At 59.1% G+C, this 17,795-nt stretch overlaps 1 protein-coding gene and 1 long non-coding RNA gene across 2 annotated transcripts in view; both read left to right on the forward strand.

Annotated features, from left to right (window-relative positions):
• Positions 1–17,795, forward strand: part of IQCA1 (IQ motif containing with AAA domain 1) — a 150,213-nt gene that overhangs the window by 29,686 nt on the left and 102,732 nt on the right. The window lies entirely within an intron of this gene.
• Positions 4,199–13,833, forward strand: LOC138848904 (uncharacterized). The gene is made up of 3 exons (XR_011387045.1): positions 4,199–5,079; positions 6,153–10,871; positions 11,611–13,833. It is a non-coding gene; the product is annotated as an uncharacterized lncRNA (long non-coding RNA).

Genomic DNA, 17,795 nt, shown 5'->3' on the forward strand with positions numbered 1-17,795 from the left:
CAAGGCAAATATAAGTGGTTGTGAGTCACTTGGGGGTGTAACTAAACCCTGCATTGTCACGGTTACTGGGAGTCGCGTGCCCCGAGTTCACGAAGGTGCGTCACCAGGAACTACCAGGAGCTCCCCTCCTTTCTGTGTTGTGGAGCAGGCACTCGACACTGTGTCGTCTGTACGTGAGATGGTTTTATATGAACACTTGAAAATCCAGCTAATTGTTAGGGGCAAAACCAAGTGCAAATCACTGCGTAGAAATGCAACCCCACATTGAGTTAAAACATGCATGTATACGTACTGTGAACACAACAGTCTCCCTTATCCATGGGGGGAGGGGGTCTCTTCCAAGACCACTGGTGAGTATCTGAAGCCGTGGCTTGTCCTGAGCTCTGTATACAATGCCTGTGACAAAGTTCAACTTAGAATCAGGCACAGAAAAAATGCCTAATAATAAAGGAGGACAGAGAGAGGATAAATACCGTGTCGCGACATTGCCAGCACCGCTGCTGTGTGCATGGGGGCTCCGCTGAGTAGAGCGAGAGTGGCCAGCCCTGTGCTGCCCCAGCAGTCACTCTGACAGCTGAGAGGCGACGGCGTGATTGGCGGGCGGGGAGACTGCACGGCCGGGACGTGTCTGACAGAGGGGTGCGACTCCTCCCAGGCGGGACGCAGCGGGGCGACGCCCTGTTTCACCACCCCGCTCAGAATGGTGCGTAAGTTAAAACTTATGAATTATTTATTTCTGGAATTTTTCACTCGATGTTTTCCAACCATGGGCGACCGCAGGTAATTGAAACCATGGAGAGCGAGGCCGGCGATAAGGAGCAGGTCTGTGTTCGCACACACGTTTAACTTATTAAGTACGTGTTGGTGCGTGCGTGGAAAATTACCGGGAAGGAGCCGCTAGGAGCTGCTGGCGGGGCGGCCTCTCGGGACCCGAGTGGTGGGATCACTTCTCTTATGTTTGTGCTCTTGGAGGTCTTTTCTTATTAAGCATTGCTTTCGGTTAAAACCCCAGTTTAAAAATATGTGAGAGGAAAAACCAGAAAGGCAGGGCATCGATCCGGGTGGATTTGGAATGCAGAAGCCCCTGATTCTAGAGACGTGGGTTAGCGTTCCAGCATCCTGAGGCTCCTGGAAGCCCCCCGGGCGTGTGAGGCTGGGGGGAGGCCCTGGGAGCGCCCTGCGGGTGCCCGTGGTCGTCCCCCGGTCTGTGGGCTGCTTTGAAGACCAGCAGGCCAGGCCAGTCCCCGGAGACCACCCCGTCCCGCGTTCCTGACCCGCCGGTCTGCGGCCTGCTGGGGCTGGCCTCTCGGGTCCGCTGCGTAGGCTTCACAGGGAGAGAAAAATCCTCTTTGGAAGTAACGTAAGGTCAAAGCACATTTATTTCCACAATTGGATTACATTTCTCGGGTTGACTTTGATAAAGTCCTTCTCTTTGCTGTTTTTAAACCAAAAGCAGCTGTAAAGCAAATATTGTCTTTTGAAACATGAAACGCGATCAGTCCCCAGGATGAATTCCAACACGACACGCAGGACAGCCCGATGAGTTATTAGAAGTCACAGTTCACAGATGCGCCACCGCTCAGAGTACCTGCACTTACTCAGCCAATCCCTGTCACTCCCACGGTGGATTGTTTGGGTGGTTGTTGTTGTTTATTTGAGAGGTAGAGTTAGAGGGAGAGACAGACAGACAGACAGAGAGAAAGACAGAGAGAGAGACAGAGAGAGAGAGGTCTTCCATCCTCTGGTTCACTCCTCAGATGGCCACACGGCCAGAGGTGGGCTGATCCGAAGCCAGGAGCCAGGAACTTCTTCTTGGGCCATCATCCACGGCTCTCCCAGACCATAAGCAGAGAGCTGGATCGGAAGAGCTGGTGCACGAACCAGCGCCCACATGGGGTGCTGGTGCCACAGGCAGAGGCTTAGCCGACTCCGCCACAATGCTGGCCCCAAGACACAGCATCTTCCATCTGCTTGTTCACTCCCCAAATGGCTGCGACAGCTGGGGCTGGGCCAGGCCACATCCAGGAGCCTGGAATTCCATCCGGGCCTTCCACATGGTGCACGGGCCCAGGCGTCTGGGCCAATCACTTGGGCCGTCCTCTGCTGCTTTTCCAAGCCTCATTAGCGGGAGCTGGAGTAGCCGGGACTTGACGCTGCGCCCCTACTGGATGCCGGCACTGAGACAGCCGATCAACACGTGCGCTGCAGTGCCAACCCGATTGTTTGGTCTTCAAGTCGGTTTTTAAATGAAGTACTTCCTCTGGTGTTAAACGTAGCACGGGCTCACTGAAGGGAGTTTGAGGAAGACGGTGAGGCCCGTCGGTCAGCGCCGCCCCGACGACGACAGGGCCAGCGTTGGCTCAGCTTCCTTCCGCCCCCGTCCCTCACGCCGATCTCTAACTACAGTCTTAAGAATCCTTTTCCCAACTTTTAGAACTTCAACGTTGGGCTTTCCCGCGTCCTTTAAATGCGTTCCAAAGCACGACTTCAGTGACTGGTTAGCGCGAGACTGCCCGGGCAGTCGTTAAGGTTGATTCTGATCTTTTACGTATTTGCCAACTCGATAAGACCGCTAGGTCAGTCACCTCTTAATTTGCATTTACTATGTTCGCAGAGACGCTGAAGAATTCTCTTTTTTCTTCCTCTGTGAACTGCCCTGTCGTTTAGGTCGTTCCCCTTGTGGCACGTTTGTGCATGTGTGTGTGTGTGAGCATGTGTGTGCATGTGTGTGAGCATGTCTGTGTGCATGTGTAGGTGTGTGTGCATGTGGGGGGTATATATGTGTGTACATGTGTGTGTGCATGTGTAGGTGTGTATGAGCATGTGTGTGGGTGTGTGTGCATGTGTGTGCATGTGTAGGTATATGTGAGCATTGTGTGTGCATGTGTGTGCATGTGTATGTGTGTGTGCATGTGTAGGTGTGTGTGCATGTGTGGGGTATATATGTGTGTACATGTGTGTGCATGTGTGTGCATGTGTGTGCACGTGTGGGTGTGCATGTGTTTACATGTGCGTGCATGTGTAGGTGTGTGAGCATGTGTGTGCATGTGTGTGCATGTGGGGTATGTATGTGTGTATATGTGTGTGCATGTGTGTGCGTGTGTGAGCATGTGTGTGCATGTGTGAGCGTGTGTGTGCATGTGTAGGTGTGTGAGCATGTGTGGGTGTATGCATGTGTAGGTTGTGCGTGCATGTGTGTGGGTGTGTGTGAGCACGTGTGTGTGCATGTGTGTACATGTGTATGTGTGCATGTGCAGGTGTGTGTGCATGTGTAGGTGTGTGTGCATGTGTGGGATATATGTGTGAGCATGTGTGGGTGTGTGAGCATGTGTGAGCATGTGTGGGTGTGTGTGTGCATGTGTGTGCATGTGTAGGTATGTGTGCATGTGTGTGCATGTGTGAACATGTGTGTGCGTGTGTAGGTGTGTGTGAGCATGTGTGGGTGTGTGTGTGAGCTCTACAATGTATCTAAATGTATGAAAGATACTAGAACTTTCTGACATTTTACTTAACTTCATTCAGAAAATGTAATGTAACAGGTTTGTAGCACTCACTTTCCCTCTTATTTCTGCAAAAGTGTTTTCATAAACGTTTAGCCTCTGTGGGCGTGGTTATCTCGCATCGACACTAACTCGCGAACACAGAGCAGAGGAGACCACGTGAGAAATGGGCAGTACGAGCCTGCAAGAGGATGCGCATGGGCAGTACGAGCCTGCAACCGCGCATGCGCAGTACGAGCCTGCAGCCACGCATGAGTGGTACGATCCTGCAAGGTGATGCGCATGCGCAGTACGATCCTGCAGCCGCGCATGGGCAGTACCATCTTGCAAGGTGACGCCCTGCTGGGGCTGGGGCTGAGCGCCGTATCGGCGTCCTCTGACTGGTCCGCGGGCAGCTGGGGAGACGGGGAGGAGCGGAACCAGCTGGGGGACGGCTCGGCCCTCCCGAGCCCTGGCTGGTCTCCGAAGGGCGTGGCTTCTGTGGGAGGCAGAGGCGGCAGAGGCCGCGGCCCCGCCTCCCGGCCGGTTCTGGGGCTCAGTGAGCCCACGCACGAGACACGCGGGCGTCCCACGCTCTCTGGGTCTGCCCGTCTCCGCGGACGTGTCCTGTTCGGAGGGAGCGCGTCTCCCACTCCTGTGTGTTGCTGCTACTGGCCTTCTGCGTCTGCGCAGTTCGTGCACCGGGTGCAGGTTGGTGGGCGCGCGCTGCCCACCGCGCGCTGAGCGCTCAGGCGAGGTCCCGTCCCGCAGGCTGCCCCGCAGCCACCTTAGACAGACGGGGCCCCAGGGCTGGGGGGCACGCGCCCTCCCCGTCCTGCTGCCGCCCGACAGGAGAGGAGCCACTGGGGAAGGGAGGGTCGTCTCCGCTTACGGTTGGGAGGGTTGCCGTCGGCGGTCACGTGACCCCGTCCGTCTGGACGGTGGACGGCTGTGCAGGGGATCCCCGGGGAGTCAGGAAGCAGACTCGGCCTAAACCCCCCCTCCAGAGCCCCTGCCAGGGCGCACCCCCAGGGACCTCGAGACTGAGCCACCTCCTACTCCCCACCCTCGGACCAGGTCTCCTCGCTGCAACCCTTAAGGCTGGAGCCCAAGACCTCAACACGGGGCCTTCTTGGGGACGCTGGGACTGCTGCCCAGCCGCGCCGCAGCCCGCGCTCCTGCCCGGGGCAGCCGGGCCCCTCTGCCGCGTGTGCTCCTCGGCTTCACGCCCGCTCGCTGGGGGCTGGAGTCTTCCAGAAGGACAGTGCACCGACCGCGTTGGTTCCGCTTTGCACAGCGAGGACTGCTCGGGCCGGCCGTTCTATCAAGCTTCAGTCTGGGAAACTGGCTGGTGGAGGGGTCCTTCAGCCATTCATCAAGCCGGCCCCAGAGTGCGCCACTCACCCCGGCCCCTCCTCCTCCTCCCACCCACCGGAGCGCTCCTGGGTGCAGGGCCCCTCCCTGTCCCGCCCCCTGCTCGGAAGCGTTTGGTGATTGGCTCCATCAGGTGTCTGTTAGGAAGAGCAGTGGTCACACCAGTCACTCGGTCTGCACCCGGAGTCCCCGGGCTTCCGCGAAGAAGCAGCTACGTGAACTCGAGGTTTGTATGAGTTAGCCATCACCGCCGTGGCACGTGACCACAGAACTCGGTGGCCTGAAACCTTGGGAACCCACGTGCTGGGAGTCAGAGATGTGAAGTCGGGGTGTCTAGGGGAGACTCTGTCCCGCCTCTTCCTGCTGCTGGTGGCCGCCAGCCTGCCTAGGCTCCCATCCGCGTCACTCCGCCTCCTCTGGGGTCGCCTCACCCGCCCTCCCCCCACCCGTGTGTCCGGGCCCCCCTGCCCCTCTCATAAGGACCCGTGATTGACATCACGCCCAGGCCCTTGGTTCAGTCACGGTCACCTCCGCAATGTGTTTTCCACGCGGTTTCTGTTCTGCCAGAGCTTGAGGAATGGGTGTCAGCGGCAGGTTGTTTTTTTTTTAAATTTTAAAAATTAAGGTATAATTTTAATGCAGCCACATTCACCCTTCCCATGGACAGTCCTGGGGCTCGGCTGTGCCATTCTAGGGCTACTCCTTACTAGGACCTGGACCCCTGGGAAGACAGCTGTGCCGGCCCCTGGCGCCGGGGCAGTGAGCACGTGTGTGACGGTGTATTGCCTGGGGCGCCAGGTCCCTCTGCCCTCACCGGCCGCTCTCCTGCCTCAGCCTGGTCACGCTGTCCCTGTGGCTCTTGTCCCTCAGGTGCACCTGTGTCCCGCTTACCTGCCCTGCTAGCCCACGTGCCACAGCAGGTGCAGCCCCAGGTGCTCTGGGAACCCACAGCTCAGACGCGCTCAGTGGCTGTCTTGGGGATCCTGGCTCGTGAGCGGCAGGGCTGGAATTCATACGCTGTGTCCTGATTCCCCCAGCACTGAGTGTGTCCCTGCCTGGGGCCCTGTGCTCCGTGAGGGCTCAGGGTCGCTTTACGGAAGAGACGGCAGATACCCGAGTCCACCTGGGGCCCTCGGCTTTCCCTCTGTGTCATGCAGAGCTGGGGCTGGTTGTGTGCTCCTGGAGGAAAAGAGAGACGCAGGGAGAAAAGGAGAGAGGAGGGGAGACGAGAGGGCGAGAGCTAGAAGAATCCTGGGATTTGGGGACGCCAGCTTGTGGTTTGCCCCAATTATTTTATAGATGAGAAAGCGGACTCAGAGAAGTTGGGTAAGTTGGCTGAAAATCCGGCATAGTTCCTGGCGCCCGAGAGCTGACACGGGCGAGTGAAGACTTCTGAAACAGCGGCATCGTGTGAAACCAGAATTGGTTCTCGAGGGACGGCTCCCATTGTTCTCCGCGAGGACTTTGAAGGACATCAGAAAACAGCGCCCAGAATGTTCACAGTGGCCATCTTCAGAGTGGAGGGCGCGTGCCCGCGTTTGTTCTGTGCTGTGTAGCCCGAGTTTTCCACGGCGAGCATGAATTACTTTCAGAATGAAAAAGTTTCCGAGAGACACAGGGAGAGAGAGGGCCGGGCAGTCGGGGAGGTGAGCTGGGGCTCGTTATTCTGAATTCCTCGTGTAATTACATGTTCCAGGAATCCTCAAAGGCGGCTCTGGGCCGCCGGGAGACTGCACGAGTGTGTGCATTACCCGTTTCTCTCCTCTTGCTTCAGTGGAAAGAAATGCGTGGGGCTGAGTGGGGGCTGTGGGAGAAGGCGAGCAGGATCTGCCAAGGCCGCAGGGACAGGTGCACGGCCCCATGAAATCGGGTGTTTTGATGTCAGGCGTCACAGTAAATCAAATTCAGAACACCCAGCAGCTCCAGGCGCTCAGGGCTGTGTGGGCGCCAAGTCCTGATGGCAGACAGACCCTGGGGCTCTTCAGCAGATACCGAGAGTGACTTCCCTGATGGGGGTCACGGGCTGCTGCAGGTGAGAGCCCTGGGACAGGCACGGCCTCTGCGGGGCCCCGTGTGGTCCTCCAGAGTGTGGGAGGTGAGCCCTGGGACAGGCACGGCCTCTGTGGGGCCCCGTGTGGTCCTCCAGAGTGCGGGAGGTGAGCCCTGGGACAGGCACGGCCTCTGCGGGGCCCCGTGTGGTCCTCCAGAGTGTGGGAGGTGAGCCCTGGGACAGGCACGGCCTCTGTGGGGCCCCATGTGGCCCCCCAGAGTGCGGGAGGTGAGCCCTGGGACAGGCACGGCCTCTGTGGGGCCCCGTGTGGTCCTCCAGAGTGCGGGAGGTGAGCCCTGGGACAGGCACGGCCTCTGCAGGGCCCCGTGTGGCCCCCCAGAGTGCGGGAGGTGAGAGCCCTGGGACCCGGCACAGCCTCTGCGGGGCCCCGTGTGGTCCTCCAGAGTGCGGGAGGTGAGCCCTGGGACAGGCACGGCCTCTGCAGGGCCCCGTGTGGTCCCCCAGAGTGCGGGAGGTGAGAGCCCTGGGACAGGCACGGCCTCTGCGGGCCCCGTGTGGTCCCCCAGAGTGCGGGAGGTGAGCCCTGGGACAGGCACGGCCTCTGCGGGGGGCCCCGTGTGGTCCTCCAGAGTGCGGGAGGTGAGCCCTGGGACAGGCACGGCCTCTGTGGGGCCCCGTGTGGTCCTCCAGAGTGCGGGAGGTGAGCCCTGGGACAGGCACGGCCTCTGCGGGGCCCCTTGTGGCCCCCCAGAGTGCAGGAGGTGAGCCCTGGGACAGGCACGGCCTCTGTGGGGCCCCGTGTGGTCCTCCAGAGTGCGGGAGGTGAGAGCCCTGGGACCTGGCACAGCCTCTGTGGGGCCCCGTGTGGTCCTCCAGAGTGCGGGAGGTGAGCCCTGGGACAGGCACGGCCTCTGTGGGGCCCTGTGTGGTCCTCCAGAGTGTGGGAGATGAGCCAGCTCCGGGTGCTGCCATCTGCGGGGAGCGCCCTGCAGAGAGGCCACCCCTACCCAGTACAGCCGGGTCATCCTGCAGTGTGGGGGACCCCAGACCAGCTGGGTGCGTGGGTGAGACAGGTCCACACTGGACAGGGACTCCAGGCTTGCCCAGGAGCCCTCAAGTTCCGTGTCGTGAGGGATCGCCCGTGAGAGCAGTGAATTCGAGGAATAAGCGTTGCCACTTGGTCGGATGAGGCCAGGGTGTCTGTGAATGAGCCCCCAGCCCAAGGCTGCCTGCCGCAGTTCTCCCTCGTGCTGCCTAGCTTCCACAGCGTCGTGAAGGAAGCGGGTGAAGGCGTCGAGGACGGAGCGTTTCCCAGCGTTGCGCTGGGACTCGAGGGTATAAAAGCTAAGTTAATTTTGATGCAAAAAAAAACCAAAACAAAACAAAAAAACAGTGAAGTGCACGCATAGGTCTTTCACAGTTTCTGTTTTCCACAAACTTTTTAAAGACCTCCTGCATTTTCTTGGGCTTTTTGGATTCGTGAACTAGAAGAGCGAATGACTCGCTCCTATACAGGAGGAAGGGCGAGTGACGGCTGGGGTCTGAACGGGGCTGGAGAAACAGCTGACTTCGGGGGGATCTCCCTTCCTGCCCAGAGACTCTGCCCTTGCCTGGGCATCCATTCTCCTGTATAAATACAGAAAACTGAAAATAAAAACCTGCTCACCACCAGGCAGTCGCGTCACACGTAATATATTGTTCTTCCTAATAAAATTTAGAAGGCGGTTTGAGTAGAGGCTCCCATCGGATTCAGACATAGAATTCAAGGTCTGCTTCCCAGTCGGGAAGGGAGCCTGGGCCTCGGGTGATACCGGCGAACCACGTCTCACTCCCGCACAGCCCCGTCGGTGAAAGCGCCTGGCTCGGCACACGAGGGTCTCCGCCTGTCCTTTTGGGGGAGGTGGCCCCCTCCTGGCTCGGCACACGAGGGTCTCCGCCTGTCCTTTGGGGGGAGGTGGCCCCTCCTGCTTGGCACACGAGGGTCTCCGCCTGTCCTTTGGGGGGAGGTGGCCCCCTCCGTTTTCCAGGGAGGGTCGTGCTAATGTAGTCCATGTGCAGTCTGTTGCCTTGACTTCGTGCAAGCGAATTTATAGGCAGCGAGTGACACGTCCGGAGGCTTCCGTGCAGCGCACGAGCCGCTCTCCGTCCAGCGCGGGACCGATTTATGAGTCTGCTGACATTAATGGAGGTGGCTGGATGACGGGGCGGGGGGTGGGATCGGCCGGAAACCCTTCCGTCCATATATTTTTCGTACTTGATGAAACACAGATAAATCTGCCCCGTGAGTCTGGAATGGTGAGGCCCGTGGACGCTCACGTCGGCCCCCGGAGGGAGATGGATCATTCCCCTCGTTCTGCTCTCTGAATCGCTGCAGGCTCCAGCGCTGGTCACGTTTGCGTTTGTGCGAGGGTTTCTGGCCATATGCTTGAATTTTCAGTAGGCTTTACCAACCTACTGTACCTCGAGGTTGCTAGCCGGAAGTACTCAGGCGTGGGCCCCCTACTCCCCCAGCCTCCCCAAATAAAATAGGAGAGAGGCAGCTGAGGGGCTTTTATTTAAAAAGCAGCGTTAACCCTTGAGTACAATTTTTAAGAAGGTAGCACTGCCCCTCCCCCGCCCGGGCACCGGTCACGTGCAAATCACAGAGTTCAGAGAGCTGAATGGAGCTTTGGGAACTGACCGCTGGCCAGCACTGTCGGCCGAGGCTCCCTAGTCTGAAATGCTTGGGGCCAGTAAGTAGTAATTTAAGACTGGGGATTTTTTCCCACATTTTGAAGTATTTGCACGCCCATATACCTTGGAGGCGAGATCCAAGTCTAAACCCCAGATCCATCTGTGCTTCACACATACATTAGCCACGTACCCTGAAGGTGACTTACACGGTGTCTGTAATGATCCACGCGTCGAAGCTGCACGCTGGGAAAGCTTCCTCTTGTGTCTCGTCAGCACCCACAGCTCTGGGACAGTCCAGGTCTGGGTCTCCTGGATTAGGGAAGCTCAGCCTGCACCGGGTACTAAGTGCTGCACCGCAGAGGGGCAGCGCCGGGTCCCCGGGAGTGCGGTGCGGTGATTGCCGGCATAACAGCTCTGCGTTCCCAGCAAGAGGCTGCTTGCGTGGTGCAGCTCCCCTGCGGCTGCGTGGGCGTCGCGTGGGGAGGGTGCATTGTTGGCGCCTGCTCTGACAGGCCGCCGCCCCTGCCGGGCAGCTCGGCACGGCCCAGGAGCCCCGTGTGGCCGGGCTCAGGCACTGGGGGCCGTGCTCCGCCCCGGCAGGGCTGCTAAGGCTCAGTTTCCTCGTCTGAAAAATTCCAGCGACGTAACAGCACGGCTGGGGGAAGAGGGGGGTGTTGAGTGAGGCGGGGATGCCACGTGCTGAGCCTGTGAGTTTCTCTAAGTGAATGTGTTATTAAAGAGGGATTTTTTTTGGCAAATTATTCAAACAAATACACTGAGCCAAGCTCTCTAAAAGTAAAATGAGATTTCACACGATCAGAGGTCATCTGGTTTACTCGGGCTACTGGCTCCCCATAGAGCCAGCAGTGGACTTTGAGACGGTGCCCGCCTCGGCGCTCAGGGCGTGCCTGTGCAGCTAGGAGGCCACTGGACTGGGAGCGGAGTCCAGTTTCTATGGCAGCAGCAGCCTCATCCTGCAGGCGTGCCCCAGGGGAGCCGCCTGTGCCCCGAGTCAGGTGCAGGAGCTGCGCCAGGTCAGGCATTTCCCACTTGGGATATTTTAAACTTGGGATGGGCTGACGGGGCCGTGCCCCTCGTAAACAAAGGGTCATCTGCGCACGGCAGAAGCTCCCAGGTCCGCTGCGGGCTGCCCCCTCTGGCCTCCCGCGGTCGCATCACCCAGGCATGTGCCGTTCAGTTCTGGGTGCCGGTGACTCCCGAGCACCAGGCTCCACCCCGGCACTGTCTCTTGAACTCTGTCTGTGTGGCTCCAGGTGCCCGCTCTGCTCACCGCTGAGACACGTGGCAGACAGCTCAGGCTCCGCCGTGCCAAAGTGAGTTGGGTCCTCCCCCACCTGCTCCGCCGCAGCCCCTGCCAGCCCTGGAGGTGGTGCCCCTCCTTGCGGGCATCTCGGGCTCTAGTCCAGCTTCACCCTTGACTCCTCTCCCTCCCCCAGCCAGCACCCATCCTCTTGACTTCACAATCAGCCCCGCGCACCCTCTCCTCAACCCTCCCTCCTCCTGCCCCTGCCCCGGAGCCGCCACTCAGGGACCTCCCGCCCATCCCTGCTCTCTCAACTCCGCTTCCCGCCACAGCCTCCTCGCCACCTACCCCCGCACGGTGGCACACACGTGTCCTCCCCCAGCGTCTGAGGTCAGAGTCAGGGCTCTGCTGGGCTGCACGAGGTGTCGGCTGAGGCCAAGGTCTCATCTGCTCCTGAGCCGCCATGGTTGGTGGCAGCATCGCATTCCCTGTGGGCTGTCAGCGCCGGGGCTCTGTTCCTCACCTCCTGGCGGGCAGCAGACACAGGAGTCTGTAGGTCAGCCTCCTGCAGGTGGCTGCACCTCCCGCAGGGCCGCCTCCTGGATTCCAGCACCTGGGAGATGCCTCCTGCTGCCCCTGGCCCGGGGTTTTCTGCCCACAGAGCGCCCTGGACAGCTCCCCCGTTCCCGGCAAGGGGCACCCGCGTCCCAGTCACCAGATCCTCACCCACAGGATAAAGCCGCGTTTCTGTACGTCGTTTGTTCTCTGCGTGTTGTTTCTAGCTTGGCACACTCCCATTTTTTTCTCAGTGGCTGTTTCAGGAAGCGCTTGGAGGTTTCTTGGTGGCTCAGGATTAGACGTGACCGTCAGTCCCCAAGAGGGTACGTAGTGACCGTCGGTCCCCAAGAGCATACCAGTGAAAGGGCCGGGCAGGGCGGCATCGCGTGCGCCAGTGGAAGCCGGGTGGTCGCGTCAGCTCGTGCAGAAGAGGCATTTGATACAATGAAGCCCCCCACCACCACCTGCTGTTTAAAACCAGAAAGGGAAGTAGGATGTCGCGAAGCCTAGGCGCGTAAAACGTAAGCCCCGTGAAGACAGGGCTGTTCGCGTCTTCTGGTCGCTGCTTTTCCCAGGGCTGCACACAGCGCTCGTGCGTCAGAGACGCTGTTGATAAGTTCTGAGTGAGGAACCATCATCCCGAGGGAAGCGGGAAGTGCCGCCGCGCGATCGGGAGACGTGCCCGGCGCCTTCCCCGGAAATGACTGACGGTGAGCGCCGGGTGACAGAGGACCACACGGCCAGGAAATAAGAGGACTAAGTGTTTGTAAATAGAGTGGAAAGGGCGCTGTCTGGAAAAGCCGTGATGAGCCCGCTGTGGGAGGGAACCGTGGGAGCCGCAGGAGACCTGCAGGAGTCGTGAACAGTGAAGGGCGGGACGGGCACTTGAGTAGATGGGGAAGTGCACCCGCTCCTGCTCGGTAGGAAGATGACGGATCTGCTGTGGGTAATTTATGGGGCTGACGCGATTTCAATTAAAATCCCAACAGGATTATTTATTGAACTTGCAAACGTAATTATTAAAGTCATTAGGGTTAAAATAAGAGACTAAGAACAGTAAGGAAGGACAAATGGCACTTTATTTTCAAGTATATCATAAAGAAAAATAAGGTAAATGCATTATACTAACAAGGAGACATACGCATAGATCAGTGAGACAGCGTGGATAGCCCAGGAGCTGGCGGAAATAGATGGAACTCGGAATCTGATAGATGAAGTTCCAGGCGCGATCAGGATGAGAAGCGTGGAGCTCCAGACTCGAGGTGGCTCACACAGGAAGCCGCCGGCCACAGGAGCTACATTCGGGACTCCGACTCCCCCAGAAACGGGTCCCCGAGTTCTAAGTGTAGAGTAAGAAGAGTTTGAAAGAAGATGGAACTAATGGTGCCGTAAAAATGACACGCTCTGTGTCACAGTCAAACTCGTACGACACAGAAGGAAACCAACCGTAAAATATGTAATTTATTTTTGTTAAAAATTATTTTACTGTATTTTATTTGATTACAAACCCAGTTCCTGTTTGCTGTAGCGAGGAAAACAATACTGAAATGTATGAAAACACAGAAGAAAAGAAGTCGCTGCAACAACCCCAGGTGGCGTTTCGACGGCCGTCTTGGGCACCTGCCAATGTGGGCACCTGCCGACGCGGGCACCTGCCAATGTGGGCACCTGCCGACGCGGGCGCCTGCCGACGCGGGGGCCGGGGGCTTCTCCTCTGTGCCCCTCGGCCCCTCCACTTCCACTCCCTCCCCTCATGCACTGCCTTCGTCTTGGGGGAGACGGGGCTTTTTCAGGCACTCACCCTACAGCACTGCTGGGACTGGTTAACATCCCGTGTGTGCGTGCGAATCCCTCCCAGCTGCTTTATCGGCAAAGAAGCCTCCGAGGTAACCGGACCTGAATTTCGAGGCGGTGGGGCAGGTGTAGACAGGCTGGGCCTGGCTGTGCAGAGAGCCTCCTCACTGCCGAGCCCTGTGGGGACGTGCCAGGCACAGGAATTCCCCCAGATCCCAGGCAACCTCTGGGTGTTTGTGCGCGATACCAGGTGCCTTCCGGAGGTTCGTGGAAAAGGCATATTGCGGAAGAAGACTCTGCATGGGTTTCAAAAATTGTTTTGCAGCAAAATAAGCTTACTCTCTTTTTAATTGCTCTGTTATTATTTTAATTGTACGTATTTATGGCCTCCAGTTAGAATAGCTATTATCAAAAAAAAAAAAAAAAAAAAAAAAAGGCCTGGCCAGGATCCAGAGGAGGGGAGGAGGGGAGCTCTCGCGCCACACGGTGTCGGTGGGATGTAAATTATGGTACAGCCACTGTGGGAGAGTGTGGGGCTTGCTCAGAAGGGCAGAGCAGGTCTGTGAGGCGAGCCGGCAAGCTCTCACTGGGCGTGGTGCACCAGAGGAAATAAACGATGGAACTCACCTGTAACTCCGCTTTCCCAGGAACTCGGTGACGCCACCTCCTGAGACCCCAGAGCTGAGGGCTGAGGGCGGGGCTGCGGGCTGAGGGCAGGGCTGGGGGCTGAGGGCGGGGCTGGGGGCTGCAGGCTGGGCTGGGGACTGCAGGCAGGGCTGGGGGCTGCAGGCAGGGCTGGGGACTGCAGGCAAGGCTGGGGCCTGAGGGCAGGGCTGAGGGCTGAGGGCAGGGCTAGGGGCTACTGGGCAGGGCTGGGGGCTGAGGGTGGGGCTGGGGGCTGCAGGCAGGGCTGGGGGCTGCGAGCGGGGCTGGGGCTGCGGGCGGGGCTGGGGCTGCGGGCGGGGCTGGGGCTGCGGGCAGGGCTGGGGGCTGCAGGCTGGGCTGGGGGCTGCGGGCAGTTCTGGGGCTGCAGGCAGGGCTGGGGGCTGCGGGCAGGGCTGGGGGCTGCGGGCAGTTCTGGGGCTGCAGGCAGGGCTGGGGGCTGCAGGCTGGGCTGGGGGCTGCGAGCAAGGCTGGGGGCTGCAGGCGGGGCTGGGGGCTGCAGGCAGGGCTGGGGGCTGCAGGTGGGGCTGGGGGCTGAGGGCGGGGCTGTCCTCTGAAGCCAAGGCAGGCCCAGCTCAGGTGCTGTATCTGTGGGACCAGAGGCAGAGACTGACAGCCAGAGACACAGACAGGCGGAAGCATGGCGGTCAGAGGGGACCAGGGGAGCTGGAGGTTGGGCTCCGACCAGGGGTGGTGGCGTGGCTGGGGTTCAAAGCCGTCTCAACATCTGAACCCCAGCATTCATGGGGAGCAGCCCAGTCTAGAGCTGGGGCCGGGCCCAGACAGTGCAGCGTGGAGGAGGTGCCCCTGGGTCAGGAGCACACTGATGGGACGCACACAGGGAAGCAGGAAGGATGTATCATTCATTGCACACCAGCCAGCCCTGTCCTGGGTATGCTGGGACCTGACTTGGTGGGTGTTGGTGTCCTGAGTGGGGGAATCAAGGAACGTTGAGCAAGGAGTGGCACAGGGCGGCTTCGGTGTAGTGCATCATGGTGACATGGGTGGCCTGGTCACACCCAGGCATGCTCGGGGGCGGAGCCAGCGGGATGTGCCGCGGTGGGCTGAGCCTGGGTATGGAGGAAGGGGGGCCAGGATCGACTCCAGGGCTGGGTCCTTGGAAGAGGAGGTTCCGTTTTCTGAAATGGGAAGGATGCGAGAGCAGCAGGAGGTTTGGGACTTGGAGCGTGGGGTGGGGAGAACCAGAGCTGAATCTGAGACTCTGAGGTTGGAGGGGCTGTCGCTGCGTTTCCCAGGGGACCGTGGGTGTGCAGCTCAGGGAGAGGAGAGGCAGGGGCCTCAGGCTGTGCCGCCTCCAGGGTGTTTGTGACACAGCACGGGGCAGGGAGGGTGGAGGACAGTCCAGAGACCCAGCTCTGGGCCCCCGTGTTCAGGTGGGGAGGCAAGAAGCACCCGGCAGAGCAGAGAGCTGGGGTGGTGCGGGGGGAGCCACCAGGAAGGAGATGGAGAGGGCACCCCTGCCCTGGGTCACTTTCATGTCCTTCCAGAGTGAGACGGGGAAGCTGGGTCACACGGGCTGGAGGAGACCTGGAGGGGCTTCCACGGGAGCTGGGGGAGAGAACTTGGAACAGGGAGGGAGACAGCCCCTCCGGCAGCAACCTCGGGGTGTTGCTAAGCTTGGGTATTGGTCTTCTGGGGGCTGTCCCGAGCAGCGTCGATGGTGCCCCCTCCCCAGGTCTCCTCGTATCCTCTTGCCCCCGTATCCATCTGGTCCTTGCATCAGGACCCTCATTGGAGTGATTGGCGTCTGCAAGGCCCCTCTGTCCAACAAGACCACCTCCCGAGGCGCTGGGGCTAGGACCCCAAAGGCCAAGTGAGCCCCCTCCGTGGGGCCCGTGCTGGGAGGGGCGCAGAGCCGAGCAGGCAGCTCCAGGAAAACCTGTGTTTGTGACACGCCTTGGAGGGGGGAGCGCGGAGGAGAGGGAGACCCTGGGGACTGTGGCTGTGACAAGGCTGGAGGCCAAGGCTGGAGCCAGGCCACACAGGGAGGAGGTGTGTCTGAGGGCCCAGTCCTCTCTGCAGGTGGCAGCACCCGGCCCCTGCCCAGGCGGGGCTTCAGGCGGATGTGGTGAGCTCCGGTGTGTGTGGTCGCCGGGGGTGACAGCATGGCCGCCCACACCGCCGCGGGTTTCCCAGGTTCCGGGCCTGCAGGTTCCGGATCTGGGACCGCAGACACAGGGAGGCAGGAGTGCACGCCCTACGGGGGATCAGGTTCCACACACAGCAGAGAGCTTGGTTTCCTCTGCTAATCAACGGTGCCTGTTCCTGACAGCCTGTCACTTGGGGTCCGCGGTTACTCCTGGGGACGTCCCAGGTGGCTGACACCTGCAGCCAAGGCTGTCAGATCCCTTTGCCCCGGAAACACGGTGGGAGCTAAAATAATGTTTCCCTTTCACTCATCTTGTGTTGTGAGGGTCTCTCCCCGGGGCCCCCGCTGTGCTGTGGAGCACAGAGCCAGGAGCAGAACATGGTGGCCGTGTGGCTGGCCCACAGTAAGAGGCTCGTAGCGGGATCCGAGGGGCGGTGAGCTGTTGGTCCCCCCACCGCTGGTGCCACAGTACTCAGCTGAAGGTGTAGGGAGCAGGCGGGGGCATCTCAGAACTACAGACTCAAGACCTGTCTCTTCTGGGACCAAGGCCCAGGGAGGGGCTCGGGACAAAGTCCCAATCAGTGTGAGCCCAGGGCACCCTGGGGGTGTGGTCACTACCTCCACCCCCACCCCCCAAGGAGACAGTGGAGCAAGGGAAGCATGAGGAGGTAGTGCACACGTTGCACACGAGTGTGTGAGTGTGAGCTGTCTGTGCACTGTCCTTTTCTAGATAAAAACTTTAAAACATGTTTTAGCTTATTTAAATGGTCTTGGGTATTCTCTTTCCGGGTTTAATTTTTTTTTTTTAACATTTGTTTTCATCTATTTGAAAGAGCAGCAGAGAGAGAGAGAAGGAGAGAGAGAGAGAGAGAGAGACTGTCTTCCACTCTGCTGGTTCACTCCCCAAATGCCCACAACAGCCTGGGCTGCGCCAGGCCCAAGCCAGACGCCCGGAATTCCCTGCAGTCTCCGGTGTGGGGGGCAGGGCTCCCAGCACTTGCAGCCGTCCCCTGCCGCCTCCCAGGGCGCACGTTAGCCGGAAGCTGCATCCGAGGTGCAGAAGCCAGGATTCAGAGCGACGCTGCAGTGTGGAACGCGGGCGTCCTGAGCGCGGCTTCACCCACTGCCCACCCAGCCACAACGCCCACCCCAGGACACGGCTTCAATGTGCACCCTACAACGGGGTTTTCATTCTTTCAGGATAAGATTAATTCGGTTTCAGGTTATGACTGATTACATAAACAAACGTGACCAAGGATAACCAAATATTTCATTGCTCTTAAAAATAAGAGTGGTTGATGCTGTTGTTTACAGAGGCACTGTGAAAATGTGGTATTAAATCATGATACAACAATTGACGAAAATCCTTTTTGTCTTGAATATGTGTATATAATTATACACACATACACACAGGTTGGTTTGGTTTATGTCCTTGAAAACTCTTGTCATGGGTCCAGCGTTGTGGTGTAGCAGGTAAAGCTGCCGCCTGTGAGGCCAGAATCCACTGTGGGCACCGGTTCAAGTCCCCGCTGCCCACTTCCAGTCCAGCTCTCTGCTTATGGTCTGGGAAAGCAGTGGATGGTGGTCCAAGCGGTTGGGCCCCTGCACCCACGTGGGAGACCCAGAAGAATCTTCTGGCTCCTGGCTTCAGCCTGGCTCAGCTCTGGCCATTGGAACCATGTGGGCAGTGAACCAGCAGAGGCAAGATCTCTCTCTGTCTCTGTGTCTTCCTCTCTCTCTGTTCCTCAGACTTTCAAATAAATAATAATTAAAAAAAAAGACTTTTGTCGCATTGCATAATAGCAAAAGCCAGTGCTGGCAGTCCACGTAGCGTAGCCTTGGTTCAGGGCCAGTGGCCGGTGCTGGCAG

Source organism: Oryctolagus cuniculus, chromosome 3 (genome assembly GCF_964237555.1).
Source record: "Oryctolagus cuniculus chromosome 3, mOryCun1.1, whole genome shotgun sequence".
NCBI classification, from domain to species: Eukaryota; Metazoa; Chordata; class Mammalia; order Lagomorpha; family Leporidae; genus Oryctolagus; species Oryctolagus cuniculus.